Genomic DNA, 20,951 nt, shown 5'->3' with positions numbered 1-20,951 from the left:
ATCCCCTCCAGGAGAGGGACTTATTTATGGCTTAAAAAAATCTATGACTTTTAAAGGGGTATTATATTTTTCATGGTTTGGGACATTTTATACAAATTAAATGCTTCAGCAAAAACTCTTACCCTAATTTAAACTGTGACAAGATGCAATTCATTTAAGTCAATAGATTCCCATTGAATGCAACAGAGTTGGATTAGGCCTTAAATGTGTATAATTCAAAGCAACATATATTATGCTATATAGTTAACCAATTGAACTGCCATGTTTTTAATATATTTTCCTTTAGCTGCGTATGACCTGTCAATGTTGAAAGAATGGTTTGAGGGACCTCAGGAGAATAAGTTAACACTCATTAGAGTACAACTATAAATTACCCACACACTAGACGTTTGACTTTTTTCAAAAAAATGTCCATATAGGGAGGCTCAATACCTGCCTGTTTTCATTAATGTGTATTGTCATGGCTTGTAAACTCAATGATGGACATGAGGTGCTAGTTTAACATGTCTTTGCTTGACCCAGTCCCTCTTAAAAATCTCTTGAGCTGGGCATCCTTCAGGAAAGCATCATTTTAACTTTCATGAATAAAAAAAGGTAGTACTGACAACTAATTAAGAACCCTCCCTAGCTATATATATACCTTGTTGTAATATATACACTACACTGAAATACTGCCACCTTGTGCTGCTTTAGATGGATAACTAGATGTGTCAAATTTAGCGGATTTGCTTCACTAGACGTTCCTGAAAACACTTTACTTGCAATCGACATTCACTTGCAGCCCTCTAACTGTGTTTTAAAGTGTAGATTAATCCAAAATTTCAAAGCAAAACTACCAAGGTTTTTTTTCCTCTTTCACACTGAAATTGGGGAAAACTGTGAAAAATGATAGAATTTCAATTCAGACCCATAAATCTGCTGAGTGTTCTTTGAACCTGGTTTGCTTGGAAGGTGCGTGAACCTGAGTGAACTTGTTGCTGATCTGAGACTTTTTAATGAAATGGAAAATCAAACAAGTTTCAAATTGTTGTGTTTTTTTCTTACTGCAATCATTTGATTCTTCCCTCAGCATAACATGCCCCTTCCCTATATAATAAAGGTAACAACCTAATATAAGCAGAGCCAAATTAAATCAAACCATACCCTAGACACACCCCCAGAATAGGGTCTCCACCTAACTATCCCCCAGCAGAGGATAAACAGGTGGTGGCAGCCCTCCTCCCCTGAGCAGTGCAGCATGGAACCCTTAGAGAATAAGGTCTACTGTGCTTTGGAGGTGGTCGTAAGATCAGGTAGATTCCTCCCAAGGTTGTAGTGGTAGCAGCTATCTCTCTGCTGGAGAGTGTTTATATACTCAGGCAGTGATTATTACATCAGCTGTGCCGCTGGCCGCCGCTTCCTGCAGCTCCCATTGGCAACTGCACTCTCATGAATACAGGATAGGGCTCTCTCTATTTCTTTCTCATCATTTTTAACCATGTTGTCATATGTGCAACACTCCACACCTGAGTAGTGAAGCATTAAGCCTGCAATGTGAAAATTACCAATTCTTGATGCAGAATGCAGTAAAATGTTGGCTGTCACTCTGCCATACGGAAAGTCTTTAACTATCAGACAATTATGAATCAAGAATATTAAACTCCAAGAGGTAGGAAAAATCTTTTTACATATGTACTTTAGATGAGAGTGCTAAAACTGCTTTTACAGATTCTAGAGCCTTTGCAGAACTAGTGATGATGGAGTTTGTTGCAAGACCGTGTTGAAGTGCCATTCAGGAAGAATACTGCCAGAGTATGAACAATTTCCGCAGCTGGAGGAAATCAGCATAGCTCCACTCAAAACTATGGGATGGCATAAATATTTTGTAACATTTTTATCTGTGTGTTCCTGTCCATGAGGAATATGGTACAATGTGTTGCCATGAGCAGCATGGCTCTGATGAAGTCATCAAGGCATACAGAGAGTACTGATTGACTGGTCCCAGAGATGTCAGTAGCTGACCTTAGAATGAACCCAGAAAATGAAGTCAATAGAGCTATGCATACTGTTGCCCCTCAGTTGCGCAATAACAGATGTTGGGGCCTTGCAAGTTCGTTTCCTGTTGCAGGAGAAACCTATTATGCAGATTTTGGGTATTTTCTTCATGCAACTTGTTTATTTTCCACCATATACTCCAATCCTTGAACAGAGACGTCCATGACATGCTTTTATCCAGCTTCAGGGGAAAATGCTATGGCCTATGTATACAGGAGGTCAGATTGGATGATCATAATGTTTCTTTCTTGCCCTAGAGTATATGACTTTATAAGAGATGATCACAAACAGCATACATGCAACATCTTCCAAGAATCCAAGGCAAAACATCAACGTTCAGTTCCCAGGGTGCAACACTGCCTCAAGAACTGACTATCGTTAGAGAGATTAATACAGAGAGCAAAGTCCCTTGCTGCTTACCACAGATCTCCAAAAAGAAACTGCATTACAAAACTAGCAGTGCAGCTACACTTGAAACACTGAACAGTGATCACACTCTAAAGGAAAAGAACCTTACTATATAAATGACCCCATCTGGTGACTTTCACCACAATTTATACGAGCTGATGATCCAGCCCATAATATATTTGGACTTGCAGAAATTAGTTTTTCAGTACAAATAACTCTCATGTATTCCAAGATACCCGTGGTCTCCTCCTGTTCAGTCCCAGAACTAAGGGGCCTCCTGGTAGCAGAGCTATAGGATCTAAACTTCTAATGTAGAAAACTAGGTATCACAGTGAACCAGCCCAAAATAATCTTGCTTATAAAGAGACTTTTATATAACTGTGTGGATGAATGTATTCACCTTTATTTTATCATAAACTTTTGTGTGCATTTTTTGTATAATAAGCTTGTGAAATATATTTTGTGACCCTTAGTGACTCTGCTTTATGCCAGTGTATCTCTCCAGCAGTGCAAAGTCAACTACCACTGATTTAAATCAACAAGATTTTTATTTATCAGGCACTGCTTGTTGGCACTCATCACAGCAACCATTAAGATGCACTTAAGTCTCCGCATTGTTAGTCAGGCTTTCTACTATGATTACTTAGTTCGCCATTATGCAAGTTAGGAAAAACAGCAGATTAAATAGCCTATAATATTTTCATTGTGTAAAATATGAAACAATAATTGATGTGGCACAGTGTGTTGAACATTTCCCCCAGACCAAGAGGTTTGATGTGCTATTATGCTCAAAATTTCAGGTATTCCTTTATTAACACGCATAGATATTCCCAGTGCTGTTGGATCCCTTCCATATTAACAATGACAAAATCAAAGAATGTTCCTGGTGAAGGTGATTATTCAAATAATTCTCTACTAAACTTCAAACTTAATGTAAAGGGTATTTTATTTACTTATAAGAATCTATTGGGTTATAAAATCAATGTTTCAGGTGCTCTCTGGCCTTTTCTTTACATCCTACTGGATTGTTGTAAGTAACTCTTGTTCATTTGGTTTAACATTTGAGAGAGAATTACTGGAGATTAATAATTATTTTTGGAGGCAGTGGAGGGAGGATGGGTGGTTTATAGCAGCAACATTCTGTACACTGAAGCGAGGTAGATTAACATGGGAACCAGATTACACGCAGATTACAGTGGTTGAGGCGAGAGATGATGAAGGTCTGGACAAGGGTCATAGTGGAGGGCTACAGAGACGAAAATATTTTTAGAGATAATGTTAAAGAAGAAATTAGAGAATTTGGTAAGAGGATGGATATGCAGAAGAAACTTGGTAAGTGTGCAGCAGTTCCCTTCTGTTCTTTTATATGACAATTTGGGGAATCTGTTAAGTACAATTTTTGAATTCTGTTTGATATTAAGGACTCTGTGCATTTGTTTCCACTCTGTTTTGAATGTGGGTTTTGTTTACCTTCTCTGCTGTCCTTTTACATGCCTGTTGAACTGAAAATCCAAAGGGTGGTGATAAGGGGCTAACAATAAGAGGTTGTTAAATCTTGATAGTCTTCTGTTTACATGGTAGCATCCTTGAAAAAAAGAAGGTGATAAGACCAAGACACCAATCTGCCCAGGTAGGCTGGTAACTAGGCAACTGATCATCTGCTGTTGAACTTTAATCACCTGATGAGGTAGATCAGGAAGGTAGGGTTACCATATGTCTGGGTTTTCCTGGACATGACCTCTTTTTTGGTAGGTGTCAGAGTAGCAGCCGTTTTAGTCTGTATTCGCAAAAAGAAAAAGGAGTACTGTTGGCACCTTAGAGACTAACAAATTTATTTAAGCATAAGCTTTGAGCTGTAGCTCACGAAAGCTTATGCCTAAATAAATTTGTTAGTCTCTAAGGTGCCACAAGTACTCCTTTTCTTTTTGGTAGTCCACTCTACTTCTAGGTGAAATTTTGAAATAAGAGTCAAAATCCAGGGTTTTTGCAGAGTAGAGTATATACAAACATCAAGTTTACTGCTGGGTTCCTGCACCTTCTTCTATGCCTTCTTGTATTTTTATCTGGTCCTAGTCACTGCTCAGAGACAGGATTCCGTGGTAGATGGTTCTGAGCCAGTGTGGAAATTCCAAAGTTTCTGAGTATTAATATGCACAAACAGGAGATAGAGTGCATGATCCTTACCTTTTGCCTGGCACTTATATTCTCAGCAGTCTGCACCTATCCTGTGCTAGATCAAGCCCAAGCTTTGACATTTTGAATTGTAACAATGCAGAAGTAAACAAATAGATTTATAAGTATGGTCTAATAAAACTAAATTAACTATCCTGACTAAGGTCAGGACACTTTTCTGACTTTGACATTTCCTAAACTTCTTTTTTTTTTGGTTCTGTAAACTTCCATAATCATGTTCCTACCCATTAGCTTAAAAAAAAATATCACACAATTTAAACAAGAAGACTATCAAGCAGTTGTAAAAAAGTCAATTTATGGTATCTGATCAACACATAAAAAGCAGAAAGCTTCAAATACAGAGCATACCCATCTCTGAAGATTACTAAATCACTTTTCTGCAGCATCCCAAATTTGCATAAAATATATTCCAGCTACGTATGCCCTGTTATGACAGGACAATACAATAATGACAACATTGGTTTCAACTCCGAAGCTCTCACACAGTTGTCACTCAGGCAAAACTCTCATTGACTTCTTTGGTAGTTTTGCCTGAAAACTTCAATAGATATGCGGACAGAGTTGGCAACGGGGTTAGTTGCAAGGATTGGTTCCTGAGTTAGTGTTTCTGTTGTGTGGTGTCTAGTTGCTGATGATTATTTGCTTCAGGTTGGAGGGCTGTCTGTAAGCGATGACTGGCCTGTCTCCCAAGGTCTGGGAGAGTGAGGGATCATCCTCCAGGATAGGTTGTAGATCCTTGATGATGCACTGGAGAGGTTTTAGATGGGGGCTGAAGGTGATGGCTAGTGGCGTTCTGTTACTTTCTTTGTTGGGCCTGTCCTGTAGTAGGTGACTTCTGGGTACCCTTCTGGCTCCGTCAGTCTGTTTCCTCACTTCCCCAGTTGGGTATTGTAGATACAACTGCATTTGCTGCAATCCCTCAGACAGAGACAAACAGCTACAGGATCTCTATCAAGTGTTCTTAAAACTATAGTCACCTACTACCATTCGTGCCAACTACCATAGGCACAGGCAGCTCCCCACCCCCCCTTTCCCAGTTCACCTCCACCTCCTCCCCTGAGTGAGCCACCGCATCCTGCTTCTCTCCCTGGCTCCCAGCGCTTACTCAGCGAAACAATTGTTTCGCGGTGGCAAGTGCTGGGAGGGAGGGGGAAGGAGAGGGAAAGCGGCGCGCTCAGGGGAGGAGGAGGGGCCAGGATGGGGATTTGGGGAGAGGTCCAATAGGGGCATGGAGGGAGCAGAGTTGGAGCGGGGACTTTGGGGAAGGAGTTGGAATGGGGGTGGGGCAGGGGTGGAGTCGGGGTGGGGCCAGGACTGGGGGAGCATAAGAATCCACCAGTGCTAGGAAAAGTTGGCACCTGTGCCTACTACAGGACAGGGCAACACAACAGAAACACTAGCCCAGGAAGCAATCCCTGCAGCCACCCCAGATGCCAATTCTGTCCACATATCTATCCAAGGGATACCATCATAGGACCTAACCACATCAGTCACGCCATCAGGGGCTCATTCATCTGCACATCTATCAATGTGATATATGCCATCATGTGCCAGCAATGCCCCTCTGCCATGTACATTGGCCAAACTGGACAGTCTCTATGCAAAAGAATAAATGGACACAAATCGGACATCAAAGAATTGTAACATTAAAAAAAAACAGTAGGAGAGCACTTCAATCTTCCTGGACACTCAATAACAGACTTAAAAGTGGCCATTCTTCAACAAAAAAACTTCAAAAACAGACTTCAATGTGAAACTGAAGAACTGGAATTAATTATGACTAGAAATACTAGAAATGTATTGCTGACAAGAAATAATGAGCAATTTGTTGAAGGATAGAATAATTGGTCACCCCCTAGAGGTTACTATGATGACCCACTAGGAGTCACTATGAGTTATGTGCTTTGTTTAAATTACCCATAAATATTAAACAAAAGAATATACTTTGGAGCTTTTCTTTGGGTAAGGACCTGACTAAACTCCCCAGCCCGTGGATGGAAGGCGGATCCATGAAAGTCCTGCTGTTGATCACTTGAAACCATTACAGACTTTAGGTAACTGTAATATTTGGGGTGCTCTGTACCTATTGCTATAGCATGTGTGTATATATGTGTGTGTGCGTGCGTGTGTGTGCTTGAGACCCAATAAAAGTCATTTTAGGTAAAAGCACTCTGGTTTGTATCAATCATTTATCAGATGGGGGAGCTGTGTCCCCATTGATTTCTTCCTGACATTGCATGGAGAGAAAGAGTTAAGTTACCACAACTTTGGGTTCAGAAAACCCTGGGTAATAGGATTAAAAATAATTTTATCCCATGAGCAGGTTATTCCATAATCATCTATTTCAGAGTTTCTGATATCTTCCTCTGAAGTGTGTAGCCACTGTTGAACATAGAATACCTGAACAGATGGACATTTTGTCTTATCCAATTCATGTATTTCTATATTTCTAATGTTCCAGATATTTCAACAACTTGACAGCACGATTCCACAGGACAAAGCTGCTGATTTAACAATATACTTAAGCATATGTCTAACTTTAAGCACATGAATAACTTCAATGAAGTCAAATGCAGCTGTTTAATATGAGGCACTTTGCTGAATCAGGGCCAAAGTCAATATTATAGTTAACTGGTTCTTTAAGAAAGACCAATAGATCTTTAAGAAAAACATAAATAAGAACATGTTTCTATATTATAAAACTGGAGGCTGATCAGTACATATTAGACTGCTTAATGAGTGGCTGAAGTCAGGGCCAGGAGATGAAGTTACTGAACAATAACTAATTAATCAGCAGTGCACCACTGGGGACTAAAATGCTAATTGAAGCAGAACTGAAACAAGCTTGAGATGAAATAACCCTGGAGTTAGACAGATCAACCACTGTGACAAAATCACTTTAAATAGAGTCTGTCTCTCATCTACCTAGGAATGCTTCTTGTTAATTATTTATTGAACAATCCCTCCCCTCAGAACTTATGTGCCCAACCACCAAGGAGGATAACATAACTTCTGTAGAACTAACATCTGCTCATTCAGAATTCAAAGCACTTCAAATACTTATACCAACAGCACCATGATAAAAAGAAACATTAGAAGGCCACCAAGGGAGCCTGAAAAGTTTTATAAACAGAGAGCAACATAGGCAATGCTGATCAGATTAATTTGCTAGGTTATACTGAGGCACATTTGTGGTACTGATTTTGCTAACTATATACTAAAGCAAACACGACAGTAAATTCAACTGAGTGACACTAATATTAGCAGATTAATTTATTTTGAATTGTTTAAAATGCACCCGTTAACTCCAGTGAAGTGAAATGAGGCTTTATTTTGAAGAACATAGCCATATCAAACAAGGAGCGTCTATAGGAATCTGGTTTTAGATGTATTAAAAGGAAAGATGAAACTGGGTAGTGAGATTCCAGGAGTCTCACTTTTTTGGTTAAGATACATTGGTTAAGGTAGAAAAGAAGGAAGTGTAAAACAGTTTGCTATTCCCAAAGCACATATGGTGGGATGGAGAACTGGAAGAGAAGAAATAAGTGGGGTCTAGTCACATCTATTGTAAGTAGGTTTTTATACTGTGCCCATCACCATAATAAGATGGGACAAGCTCTTGGAGGAACCTGAAGATCAGGAAGGTGATTTTTAATTGTTTTCACAAATAGACAAAAAGCCAGTGAAGATTTCTGAGGATGGGGTAAAATGCTTCCATTTCTTGGCATAGGTGAGATGGACAAGCTGAAATCCAAACATAGAAAGATACCATTAAAAGCAATAATGAAGGAAGGAACTTTTGTAGTCAAAACAAGTTCAGGTCCAATATGGATATTCTGACATAATTTAGGAATATGCTGTGAAGAAAATACCAGTTAAACATATATTATGTAGAGTACAGCAGTTCTCCATAGTACCAGTAATTTGGAATTGCACTCTACCACTTTGATATACCTCTTTGTGAGGTAAACTACACAAGTGATCCCAAACTTTTCTCAGTCACACACAAACTTTCCTGTCACACACATATCTCACTCTAAGTGATTGTAAATTATTGACCCAGGCATGACATTCTGTCTCCATTGAAGTCAATTGCAAAATTCTCATTAACTTCAAAGGAGCCAGGATTTCACCCTAGAAGCTGATTAAAGAAGCTAAGGAGACTCACATAATGTTTCTTAAATATTACTGATAAAGTGCCAGGTTCTACATGACCTTTTATGCAATTACACAGTGAGGGGACTGCCAATAGCCATCCCTCTCTTGTGCACCCTGTGTAAGAATCAGAGAGATCTAAAGATTCATCCATGTAGGAACCGCTCATGTTATACTGTCCTTGGAATGGGAAGGTGCATGGACAAGGCAAAAGAGAGCTGGAGAAAAGTAGGGGAGCAGAAAACTAAATTAAAGCTACCTGATTAGTTGATTCCTATAAAAGGCCAGTGCCTAAAAGGCAAAACAACAGGCAGAGGGCTGAAGGGAAAAGGATAACATTCATTCTCTCTCACAAATGCTCAAATCCAGTCTATGTACAGGTTGGCCAGGTGAGCATATCAGCACTGATTCAGGAAATTATGTAAATATGTGCTTAACTCCCAATTGAGTTGATGTGACTTAAGTAACTGCTGAAAGTTAACTTAACATTAATTATGTGATAAGTACTTTGATGAAGAGGTACACTCTCCTTCCTGTGGTAGCATGAAAATACCTTTATTCAGATTAAGAAATGTTCCTCCAAAAATACTTTCTGCTGTTATTTACTCAGCTGTAAAAATTAATTAGAGGAATGACAAATTAATTACTAATTGCCTAATTACTTTATTTATCATGGGTAAAAATGTTCTTGAAGTCTACAAACTGTCTAGTAAAGGAATGTTAGTTTTAATAAATAATTTTGTTTAAAATAATTATTTAAAAACAGGGGAAAAAACAACTCTCTGCTGTTTTTCTCCTGCCAAATGCTGCAATCAAGTAATTAAGTAATTAATATTGAATTTTTAGCAGGAGTGACACATTTGTTATTTAAAACAAATACAACATGTATCACACATTGGGACTACAGTAATGAAGAGGTATGGACAGTAAATAATCAAGTGCTGGATCTGAGAGGCAAGTGTTGTATATATAGCAAATCTAGCAAAATGTGAAATTTTATTGGTTCTCCTTATGCTGTTTTCCAATTTTTGTTGACATCAAAAGTGGGGTTTTGCTTAACAAAAGTTAAATTAGAATAGCACAGTAAGGCTAAGATGGAAGAAAACTGAAGTTCAAACTCAGTTGTTGCATTAATTTGGTCTGGATCTGCAACTTTTTCCATTACAGAAGAAAATGTCAACCCTTTCACATATAAGCCATTCTTATTCACACAAATGTTCCCACTGAGTTCAATGTGACTGCTTGCATACAGATTGTTCACATGAGTAAGGGATACAGGATTGGGCTCATGATCCACACAGCTCACACTCACTGAATGCATCCGATGAAGTGAGCTGTAGCTCACGAAAGCTTATGCTCAAATAAATTTGTTAGTCTCTAAGGAGCCACAAGTACTCCTTTTTCTTTTTGCGGATACAGACTAACACGGCTGCTACTCTGAAACCAATCCGAACACAGTGACCTAAGAATAACATCCCTTTAGAATAGAGACCCACCACCTAGAAGGAGCTTGCACAGGTACTGGGGAGCTCCCTGGTGTGCACAGGGAGTGAGTATGCGGCACCGTCCATTAGAATGAACTTCCTAATAGCTACCTGTGTGTATATGACAGTCTCTATAGGAGAGTGCAGTGGGTGTGGGTGGAGTTATGAATGACCTCAACCCTTTGAGGATCTGGCAGGGAGCACAGAGACTTCAGTTGCAGCTGACCCTTATGCAAACCATGCTACAGAGGAAGGCACTGTTTGTAAACACCCCAACCACAACCTGGCTCCTGAAAAGCTCATTCCTGGCCTCAGAAGAAGCACAAATCTGACCCAGAAACACATTGTTGATTATTACACAGCTATGAATACATTAAGGGTCCAGTCCTGTAATGGGAGTTTTGGCTTCTTATAGAGTGTCGGATGAGGGATCTCACTTTGCTTAGAATATTATTATTTGTTTTTTAGTAGCGGCTAGAGGCCCTAGCCCCACAGTGCTAGGTGCTGTACAATCATAACCAAAAGATGGCCATCCATGAAGAGCCTTAAAATGATGAAAAGTGGTTTGTGATTGATGTGCAAAAAGGGGGATTGAGCAGTGGGATGCAAAGAGGAGGGTGATGTGGTTAAAACAAGTCAGCTCCATGAACTTTGCAGCAGCATTCTGAATGGCTATGAATGGAACAAGATGGTATTTGTCAAAGATATAGATTGCATTTTTTCTTTCATTTTAAATACTAAGCTAAAGCATTATTAATATTTTTCCTTTCTGTTTTTACTATGTGTGTTGAAAAAAACATATGGCAGTTTGCAAATAAATGACTCTGTCCATTTGAAATGCTACCTAATACAAAGATTGCTTTCCTCCGCTACGAGTAGAATGTTTATTGTATTCAGACAAAGTGCGCATACACACAAACATCTGTGATTCTGATGATACTAAACAAAAATAAATACAGAGATTACAAGAAATATGATGATAGGAATGAATCAGAACTCTGCACAATGTTTCAGTTCTGTTCCTTCCACTTTTCATATGACAGCAGCCAGCTAAAGTATAAAGTATATAAAGAAACAACATATAATCAAGAGAGAAAAAAGGGGGAAAAACCACTATTAAAGAAAACTATATTTGTTATAAACTGTAATTTGGGACTTGAAAGTATTTCCTAATTTTGAACAAAAATGTTATTTTAGTGTGTAGCTCTGTGGCTCTAAGGTACACATAAACCCTGAATTTCAGAGCAGTATATTTAATTATTTATATTTGTTGCTTTTCATTTTTTGTTAAGCACCAACAATGAGCCTTTTGCTGTACAACACACAAAAGCACAAACAGTCCCTTCCCCCCAACAAATAGCAATCTAAACAACAGGTACAGAGAGGACAAGATGCTTTGGGAAACACAAATTTTATATTTTCATCAATATAAAATAAGTTTTGAGGGCATCACAGGAGAAGTAAGTCCTCAGGAAGGATTTTAGTGAGGAAAAGGCAGCAACAGGGAAGACTTGAATTTATAGAAGGGCCAGGGTGGCAATCTCTGTAAAGTTTCTCTCACCAACATGTACCCCTTCCCCTGTCAACATCACATGCTGCCACTCTTATTCCTGAGCTGCTTGTAGTCATCCTGTCAGGGATCAAAACCAGCATAAGATAAATGTGTTTAATCAAAACTAACATACATTATTCAAATTTCAGATCTTGAAGGCATGCAGTAAATTATTCCCAGGAACACTAAAGATCATCAAGAACATTTTCTGTTAATTATTTCAAATAAACAAATCCACAAATATTGTGATCAGATATCCGTGAATACACAAATAGAAAAAGAGGCAACATTTAGCAAATTATTTGTTATTATTCATTTTTTGATCCACAGCAACAGCATCCCCATAACCAATTTAGGAACCACACCTGAATCTTGCACCAGGTCCTAAGTTAGACATCTCTTCTAAGTATGAAGTTAGGCTGTCATATACATTTTTTCTTCTATAATGATAAATAATGAATCATTGATGGAGAGCGTAGGGTAGGTTTGTTGCTGCAGCAGAAAATGAAGCAACGAGAGTGACTGAGGTCTTCCCTACAGTTCTGTCTTACTGGGACCAAATTATGTTCACCTTACTTTTAAGCATATTATTTTTAAGCAGTTAACATCAACAGTGAGTTGCATGAATATGGAGAGCCACTGGTATCTTTGCTATGAGTAATGGGAGTTTGGCTAAAATGAGGTCTGATTTCAGGATACTACATACACCTCATATTGAGAAATACGTAGTAGATACCTAAGTAGATCTTTCAGAGTAGCAGCCATGTTAGTCTGTATCCGCAAAAAGAAAAGGAGTACTTGTGGCACCTTAGAGACTAAATTTGTTAGTCTCTAAGGTGCCACAAGTACTCCTTTTTTTAAAAGTAGACCTTTGTTTATTACTTGCACCTAGAAAAGGTTTACTGCTGTTTTATTTAATGTACACACCATAGAGGTAACCTTAATGGAAAATAATAACACATTCAAATTTTAACAATCCATTTTTAAACAAAACTTAATGTTTGTTTTAAACAAAACTGTAATGTTTGTTAGCTCTGAACATCTTTGCTTCTCTGAATTTAACTGTAGCTAACTATCCCATTGGTAAATATGGAAAAAAATGGTTGTTGTTTTTTTTCCCCCAGACACACTTAGCTGCAAAGAGAATGCAAAGCTTTATTTCTTTCTTTCTGTCACTAGCTCTTCTGATTTCTTAGTTCAGGATGCACTTTCAGCTGTTTCACTGAATCTCCTGGTGTGCTAGATATGACACAGATAAATTTCTGGGAAAGACTCGGTCAGATTAATAAAAAAAGAAGTATTTCTTCTTGACATTCCATCCTTCACTTCACTGCACACTCTGGAGGTGGATTTTCAAAGGACAAATGTAATTAAGAAACATTTATGTTAAAGATTTGCTTTGTCCTTCAATAAAAAGGCCTGCAAACATTCAAAGCCCAAAATGTACTGGACAAAATTCTTGTCAGTTACACCTATGCAATTACAATGAAGTGGATCAGGCAGCCTGAACTTAACAATAAAGATGGTGAAATCATGTTGCTTTTGAAGTTAATGGGAGTTTTACCATCAACTTCAATGGGGACAGGATTTCATTATAGAACTTTTAGCCTACAGTTCACTACCAAGCAAATCTTTCTAAACCAGTTTGCTGTGATAGTAAAGAAACTTCAAACTACAGATTTTGGGAGGAGGAAAAAGCTTTGAAAGGAATTCCTTCTTCTACGCCCTTCTTTATACCTCTCCCACCACAAAATGTAAGAAGAAAAGGAAGCTCCTTTCTGCACATACTATCTCAATAATTACATTCAGAAGACAAAATAAATTAATCAAGTGTTACTTCACTGGGGATTGCATTGGTGTAATGAGAACTGAGTATAGCCCTCCAGTTTGAAGGAAACTTTTGCCTTTCAGAAGTGCCCTGAGAATCTCAGCTCCAAATTTCTGTTCTTCATCCATGTGCAGATTTCTTCTGGAGGTTAAATTGTGCTGTGTCCTATAAGATACAGTTATATTTAATCAAATGATATGACAAGTGACTTTATTGCTGTTAAAGAGTAATCCTTGCAGTGAAGTGGGAGAACAAAATACTGAATCATATGATCCATCCTGTATATTGGAGAGAGAAAAAAATCTCCTTCCTGACATTTTTTTCCTGAGAACTTTTTTTTTTTTAAAATGCCTTGACAAAAAATAGTTTAAATGCTCAGAGGACAAGGAAAGAAAATGTTAAGATGTGCCAGTGACACTTATAATCAGCTATTTCAACTGACTTTTGTAGAAAAGGCTAATTTATCTTATAGGAGATTATTTGGCAATTTGTTGTATTGGCTTATTACACGTAAACATTTTCTGGAGTGTAGGTCTTATGTTTTTGTATGTTGATCCAAACAATCCACTGAAAGTCAAGTTAACAAAATGTAAGGGATCATACTGGATTTAATTTGGGGAGAAAAAATAAGCTTTAAAAGCCATCCTGTACTTTAAAATCTTTCCATTAATGTTGTGCAGGTATTTTCAAATACCTAGAGGGAAATTTAAAATCATCTGCTTCACCAGGGCAGTCTGCTTCTACCCTTCCTTATAGTGGCTTTAAACATGTCTGTCATTGTGCCATTAAGAGGACACTCACAACCTGTAAGTTCTTGTCTGGGAATCAATGTGTGTACATAATATAATTAGACAAAAATAGTAGTTTGGTGATTATACTATAAAAGCAGATAAAGTCAAAGGCTTAAAATTAAAGGCTATGAGTAGGAGAGCTGGACAGATAACAATTTCACAGAGGATTTTGAGATTTAAAAATTTGGTGGTATTCTAATTTGGAATGAAAACAAAAAAAAATTAAATTCACTGCAAATTGAAATGACCATTCTCTTCCGGTTTCTACTGGGAGCCTTGTCTCTGAGACAACCTGCCTGCAGTTACACTGGAGCTAGGGATTTTGGAACTCCTGGGAGCCAGCTATGAAGAGTTGCTAGCCTGGGAGTTGGGATTCCCAGGGCTTCCTAGCTCTTCATCATCCCCTGCGAGGCAGGCTGCTAATTATCTGGTAGCCTGGGTTCCTCAGCAGCCCCCAGGTAGGCTACCAATCAGTTAGGAAGGTGAGCTGGCAGGAAGCCAGGCAGGTTTCCAACGGAATCTGCTTGTTTTCTGGTGGATTTTCATCAAAATTGACACAGTCTCATGGAACATTTCAATTTTGACAGGTCGACAAATTCCAATGAAAAAATGTTCCACGGAAGTTTTTCTGACCTAGTCTAATTGTTAATTTTGTTGTGAAACCATACATTGGAGAAGGAGGCATAGGACAACAGGACAGGGAAATAAGGCATTTCCAGAAAAAGGTGAAAAAGCAAGAATGGTAGGAGAGTGAACAATAGAAAAAATATGGAAAATGGATATATAAACTAAAGGTGCAATAATGAGAAGTAATAAGCCACCTTTTCATCACAATCAAAATATTGCCTAAAGAATATTACTTTATTAAAAATAAATTTATTTTTTTTGGTGAAGTGATATGTATCACAAGACAATAGAAATCAGAATATGTGTCAATAGTACACAGATGGATTTCAGAAGCTTTGTTTCACAATAGACCACCAATGAAAAGCTGGTTTATAAATGGAGAAATAAAAGCAAAATTTTTAAACAGCTGAAACGAATGGCTAATTACGATGGTATAAAATAACTGTTCCTTTCTCTACGGTCCCAGTTCTGCTAACACAATCTGAACATTTCAGCGTTCCATGGAATTCAGTAAGACTGCCCACACACATCAAGTTACTCACATACGTGTTAGCAGAATTGGACCTGTAAATTCAAAATCCTGCTAGATGTAGCAGAACTCTTTGTAATCATACTCATTGCAACAGAGAAATATTTTTAAAAAGTGTATGCCATGTCAGATGAAAGCACTTGCTACATAATTTGACTAGGCAAAACTCTACATTACATGACAGTATGGCTTTTTTTCCCTTCTTTTTAAGACCTTTGTGCATGTAGGAACTTGGGTAGGCAGTAGTAATAAGACACCCATGAAATTTTCAAAGCAGCTTGAACAACTGTATGAAAGATTAACAAAACTTTTATTAATTTTGCTCATAAATGAAGTTTCTGTCTCTTGACGCTTGCCTTTTTTGCAACAAGTTGAAGATGAAAATGGAAAATGTCCAGTTTTTTATAAATCCATGATTTTCAGCAGGTTTTCTGGTGATAAGAATATTTTTGCACACCTCAAAGAGGTTTGCTTCTAAGTCAGAGGTCTTCAATCTGAAGGACACTCCCCTATAGGGGTGTTTGGAATAACATTGGAGGGGTGGGGGGAAGTGAGGCTGCAGCCCATACCAGCTCCCACAGGGGGCAAGGAGGGAGTGCCATCCAGCTCTGCTCCTGGCCCTGGCCCCAGCTGCTGGCCCTATGCCTGGAGTCCTGGAGTCCACACCCAGGATCCCAGCTGCTGGCCACATGCCCAGGGCTCCATGTCCAGCTGTGGCTGCAGGCCTCGGCCTCAGCCCTGGGTCCACTTCCACCTCCACCCCAAGCTGCGGTCCCAGCTTTGACTCTTTACCCCTGTCCGCATCCCCCTTCCCAGAGCCACAATCCTGCTCCTGGCTCTGTGTGAGGGGTGTGGGTGTGGGGCACGGATAGAGGTAAGGGAGGGGCACCAGGTAAAAATTTGGGTACCTCTGTTCTAAGTGCTTAATAGCATAGAATCATAGAATTATAGAATATTAGGGTTGGAAGAGACCTCAGGAGGTCATCTAGTTCAATCCCCTGTTCAAAGCAAGACGAACACCAGCTAAATCATCCATTTAGACTAGATCTTTTGTCTAGTAATTTTAATTCAATATATTTCCCCCTCTACACACTCACTCCTACCTAGTCATCAACATACATATACACACACATAGAGGGAAAGATACAGGCAGTGACCTTAATTGGCTCATTCTCAGTGAGGGGCTTTTGGCTTTGCTTCAGGTCTTAAGTTTTATGTCCTCACTTTCAAGATCACTCACATCTCTGTCTCTCCCTATTTACCCACTCTTGCCTCTTGTTGCATCACACTGCTTCCTGCTCTACTAATGATGTCGTCCTTGACTGCTTAATTGCCCGTGTCTCTTCTATGCTGTTCCTTATGCATAACCTAGGCCATAAAGATGCTACCCTTTCCTCCAAATCCCTTCTCAAATACCACTTTTATCTTGAGGCTGATAAGTACTTGCCAACTAAAACCAGCTAGATAGAGTGCCTAGAGGGACATTAAATATAAATTTATATTTAATGGTATAAATATGTATGCCAATTTGATTTTACAATTTTTCCCCTTTTTCCCATGCTCTGTTGCTTGTCTTGTCTTCTTTGTCTGTGAGATCCTTTGGGCAAGGAGTGAATCTTGTTATAAGTTAAGAAAGTACCTACTCCATTGAATTCTACCATAATCCAAGTAATAAATGTAAATAATCTAAAATTCAAACTGCACTCCTTGACCCACCAGGGTACAATGCAAAGCTCAACTACTCGCTCAGGATTTCTCAAAGGTGAGGAAGTTGTAATGAGCAGATGAGGAAATACATTATTTTGGAGCCAGTTTTAAAGATTTGACTGATATATTTCAATACCAACGTGTATTCTTTAAGTCTTTGTAATTCTCCTAAAAGTCTTACTAGAAATAAATGAAGAAAAAACAAACAAACAAAGAAATACATTAATATATAAATAAATGCAGGGGTGAAAGTAAGGGGGTATGGGCCGGTACGGCGCACTGGTAAAAGGTAGCTGCCAGTAGCAGCCCGTACTGCTGACTTTAAAGTACTGCCACAAAACCAACATTTTTCTTAACTTTTACTGTTTCATTTAAGGTTGAATGAAACATAAGCTTTCATTTAGATTTTGGGCATCTTCGAGCTGTTTATGTATTAAAAGCAAAACCAAGGAAGGCTGGATTCACAAAGGGTCTTAGGTGCCATTCAGAAAACTGAGATGGAAAGGCCCCCTATATCCAATAGTCCAGTAGTTAGGGCACTCACCTGGGATGGGGAGACCCAGATTGAAATCGCCTTTGTAGAGCAAGGACTTGAACACAGATCTCTAATATTCCAGCTGAGTGCCCTAATCGCCTGGCAGTTCAGGAGTGTGTTTTGCTTAATCTGTTGAACCTGTTCTGCTTTGTATAAAAAAAATAATCAGAGTATGGATTGGACTCCAGGTGCCTCCCCATTCAGTGGCCTCACAGCCAAGCTGTAATCATACAAAGTGGAATATCCTTAATAGGAGAGATTGAGTGTCCCTTCTGGTTAGAGGGCAGTCATCTTAGAATCATAGAATCTATGGGTCGTCCTTCAGGATAGGTTGCAGATCTACAACTCTCACAGATCTTGGGAGACAGGCCAGTCCTTGCTTACAGACGCCCCCCAGCCTGAAGCAAATAATCACCAGCAACCACACACCACACAACAAAAACACTATCCCAGGAACCTATCCTTGCAACAAAGCCTGTTGCCAACTCTGTCCACATATCTATTCAGGGGACACCATCATAGGGCCTAATCACATCAGCCACACTATCAGAAGCTCGTTCACCTGCACATCTACCAATGTGATATATGCCATCATGTGCCAGCAATGCCCCTCTGCCATGTACATTGGCCGAACCAGACAGTCTCTACGTAAAAGAATAAATGGACACAAATCAGACGTCAAGAATTATAACATTCATAAACCAGTCGGAGAACACTTCAATCTCTCTGGTCACTCAATCACAGACCTAAAAGTCACAATATTACAACAAAAAAAACTTCAAAAACAGACTCCAATGAGAGACTGCTGAATTGGAATTAATTTGCAAACTGGACACCATTAACTTAGGCTTGAATAAAGACTGGGAGTGGATGTGTCATTACACAAAGTAAAACTATTTCCCCACTTTTATTCCCCCCCCCACACACACACTGTTCCTCAGACATTCTTGTCAACTGCTGGAAATGGTCCACCTTGATTATCACTACAAAAGGTCCCCCCCACCCCTGCTCTCCTGCTGGTAATAGCTCACCTTAACTGACCACTCTCATTATAGTGTGCATGGTAACACCCATTGTTTCATGTTCTCTGTGTATATAAAATCATCCTACTGGATTTTCCACTGCATGCATCCGATGAAGTGGGCTGTAGCCCACGAAAGCTTAAGCTCAAATAAATTTGTTTGTCTGTAAGGTGCCACAAGTACTCCTGTTCTTTTTAAGGATAGAGAGTCCACCACCTCCCTAGGTAATCCATCATAATACTTCACCACTCTCCCAGTGAAATAGTTTTTCCTAATATCCAAACAAGACCTCCCACATTGCTCCTTGTTCTGTCATTGCCACTACTGAGAACAGCCTAGCTCCATCCTATTTGGACCCCAAACCCACTGCAGGTAGTTGAAGGCTATTTTGGATATGTAAGGTGTGGATTCACTCCCTGCTTTACCCTAGATCTCCCATATCTTAATTGAGTTCCCTAACCACAGGGCTATCTGGTGTAAGACTGCTTTATAAATAGTATCTACATCCCATTGTAACTGTAGCCCAAAAGCTTTAAACACTGCATTTAAGAAATGTTGAAATGAACCATTTCAACACTTCCAAATTATTTTTCTTTAACCAAAATAATTCACCAAAATTGACCTAAATTCAAGCAATGTTTCGGTTGACCTAAATCTAAATTTTTGGCAAAAAAAAGTTTAACTCATAAATTATGCCTCAGTCTTGTTCACACCAGCAAATTGTTCCAGTTGTAAAATTGGAATTCAATATTTCTAAACATGGAAGGAGGGATAAGAAGATAGTTCTTATCAGCATCCTAAGGTTTGTTTGTTATTTCTTAGGAGGGGAAAGAGCTACACCCCTTATTGATTCAATTTTCAATAGACGTTTAATTTCTCAAAGTTGATTTTGTAATATTCTTTACTAATAAACCCAAATAGTCTTCCAAATTGTACTAGATTTGGGTCACTGTGATATAAACTTGTTGTTTTCTTCCACTGATTAAAATCAGACTAAGTGTTGCTTCTCTCGCCCCCTCTCCCATGCTAATTAGTGTGGTCTAATAGTTAGAGCAGGTTCTATTCTTGAGTCTGCCATTGTCTTCCTGTATGATCTTGCTTTACTATAATGAACTCCCTGATTTACAATGGAATACAGAGATTTTTACTTCTAGGTTGCTGGTTTAAATTCAGTCCATGTTGATAGTGACTGAAAGCCATTACCATCAGACAGCTGTTGTGTTACTATATATATATATATATGAAATGAGTTAGTGTTTATCTATTTACAGTAGCTCTAAAAAGTGTTACCCTCAGTAAGACCACCAAAACAAACTGGCATCTTTCTTGACATCCAAAGATGTAGAGGTCTTAAAAACATCACCCCACCACCACCTCTAGAGGTGTTGTGGTTGTCATTTGATCATAACAAAGTATAATCAGAGGATGTAGAAAAATTGTAGAAATATGGACATGCTGTATCTGATCTGTGAATAAACATAGGATTCCTATTCATTTATCTGAATCTGACATTTCTTGTAAGCACTATGAAACACTATTAAATAAAAAAAGAAATGATCTACTGCAATGGTCTAAACCATTATTATTATTTTGACCAAAAAAAAATGGTTAAAGGAATAGATCTGTTGAAATGAGGTGGGAAAGAAGTATATAGCAACATTTTAAGTGTTTACAGGGTGGCCTTTTGGAGCTCCATTCGGGCTGTGGTTCCCATGTTTAGCAAGTGGATGCTGCTGCAGTGAAGTCTAAAAGCAAAAATGATGTAGAAGCTCCTTCTGTATTATTTCCCCCTGCGAGACATGACCAATGCTTGTAAAGAAAGGTTATTTGATTTTTTTTGCAAACCTCAAACTCATTAATAATAATGCTATTTAATGCCTCAATAATAGTACTCAGTAGCTGTGTACAGGGATACCTCTTATGGTAAATGATTGATAGCTCTCTCCCACACAATATAATTAGTCACAAGGCACTTAATTTTGAATGTAAATGTAAACATCTAGTAGTTACATGGGTACTTTTTAAAGAATGGTGATATGGGTTACTGTGACTTGAACATCAAAGAATGAAGAAAAGCACAGAAACT

Source organism: Lepidochelys kempii, chromosome 3, assembly GCF_965140285.1.
Source record: "Lepidochelys kempii isolate rLepKem1 chromosome 3, rLepKem1.hap1, whole genome shotgun sequence".
Classification (NCBI taxonomy): Eukaryota; Metazoa; Chordata; order Testudines; family Cheloniidae; genus Lepidochelys; species Lepidochelys kempii.
The sequence above is the reverse complement of the archived record's forward strand: the minus strand, read 5'-3'. Positions refer to the sequence as shown.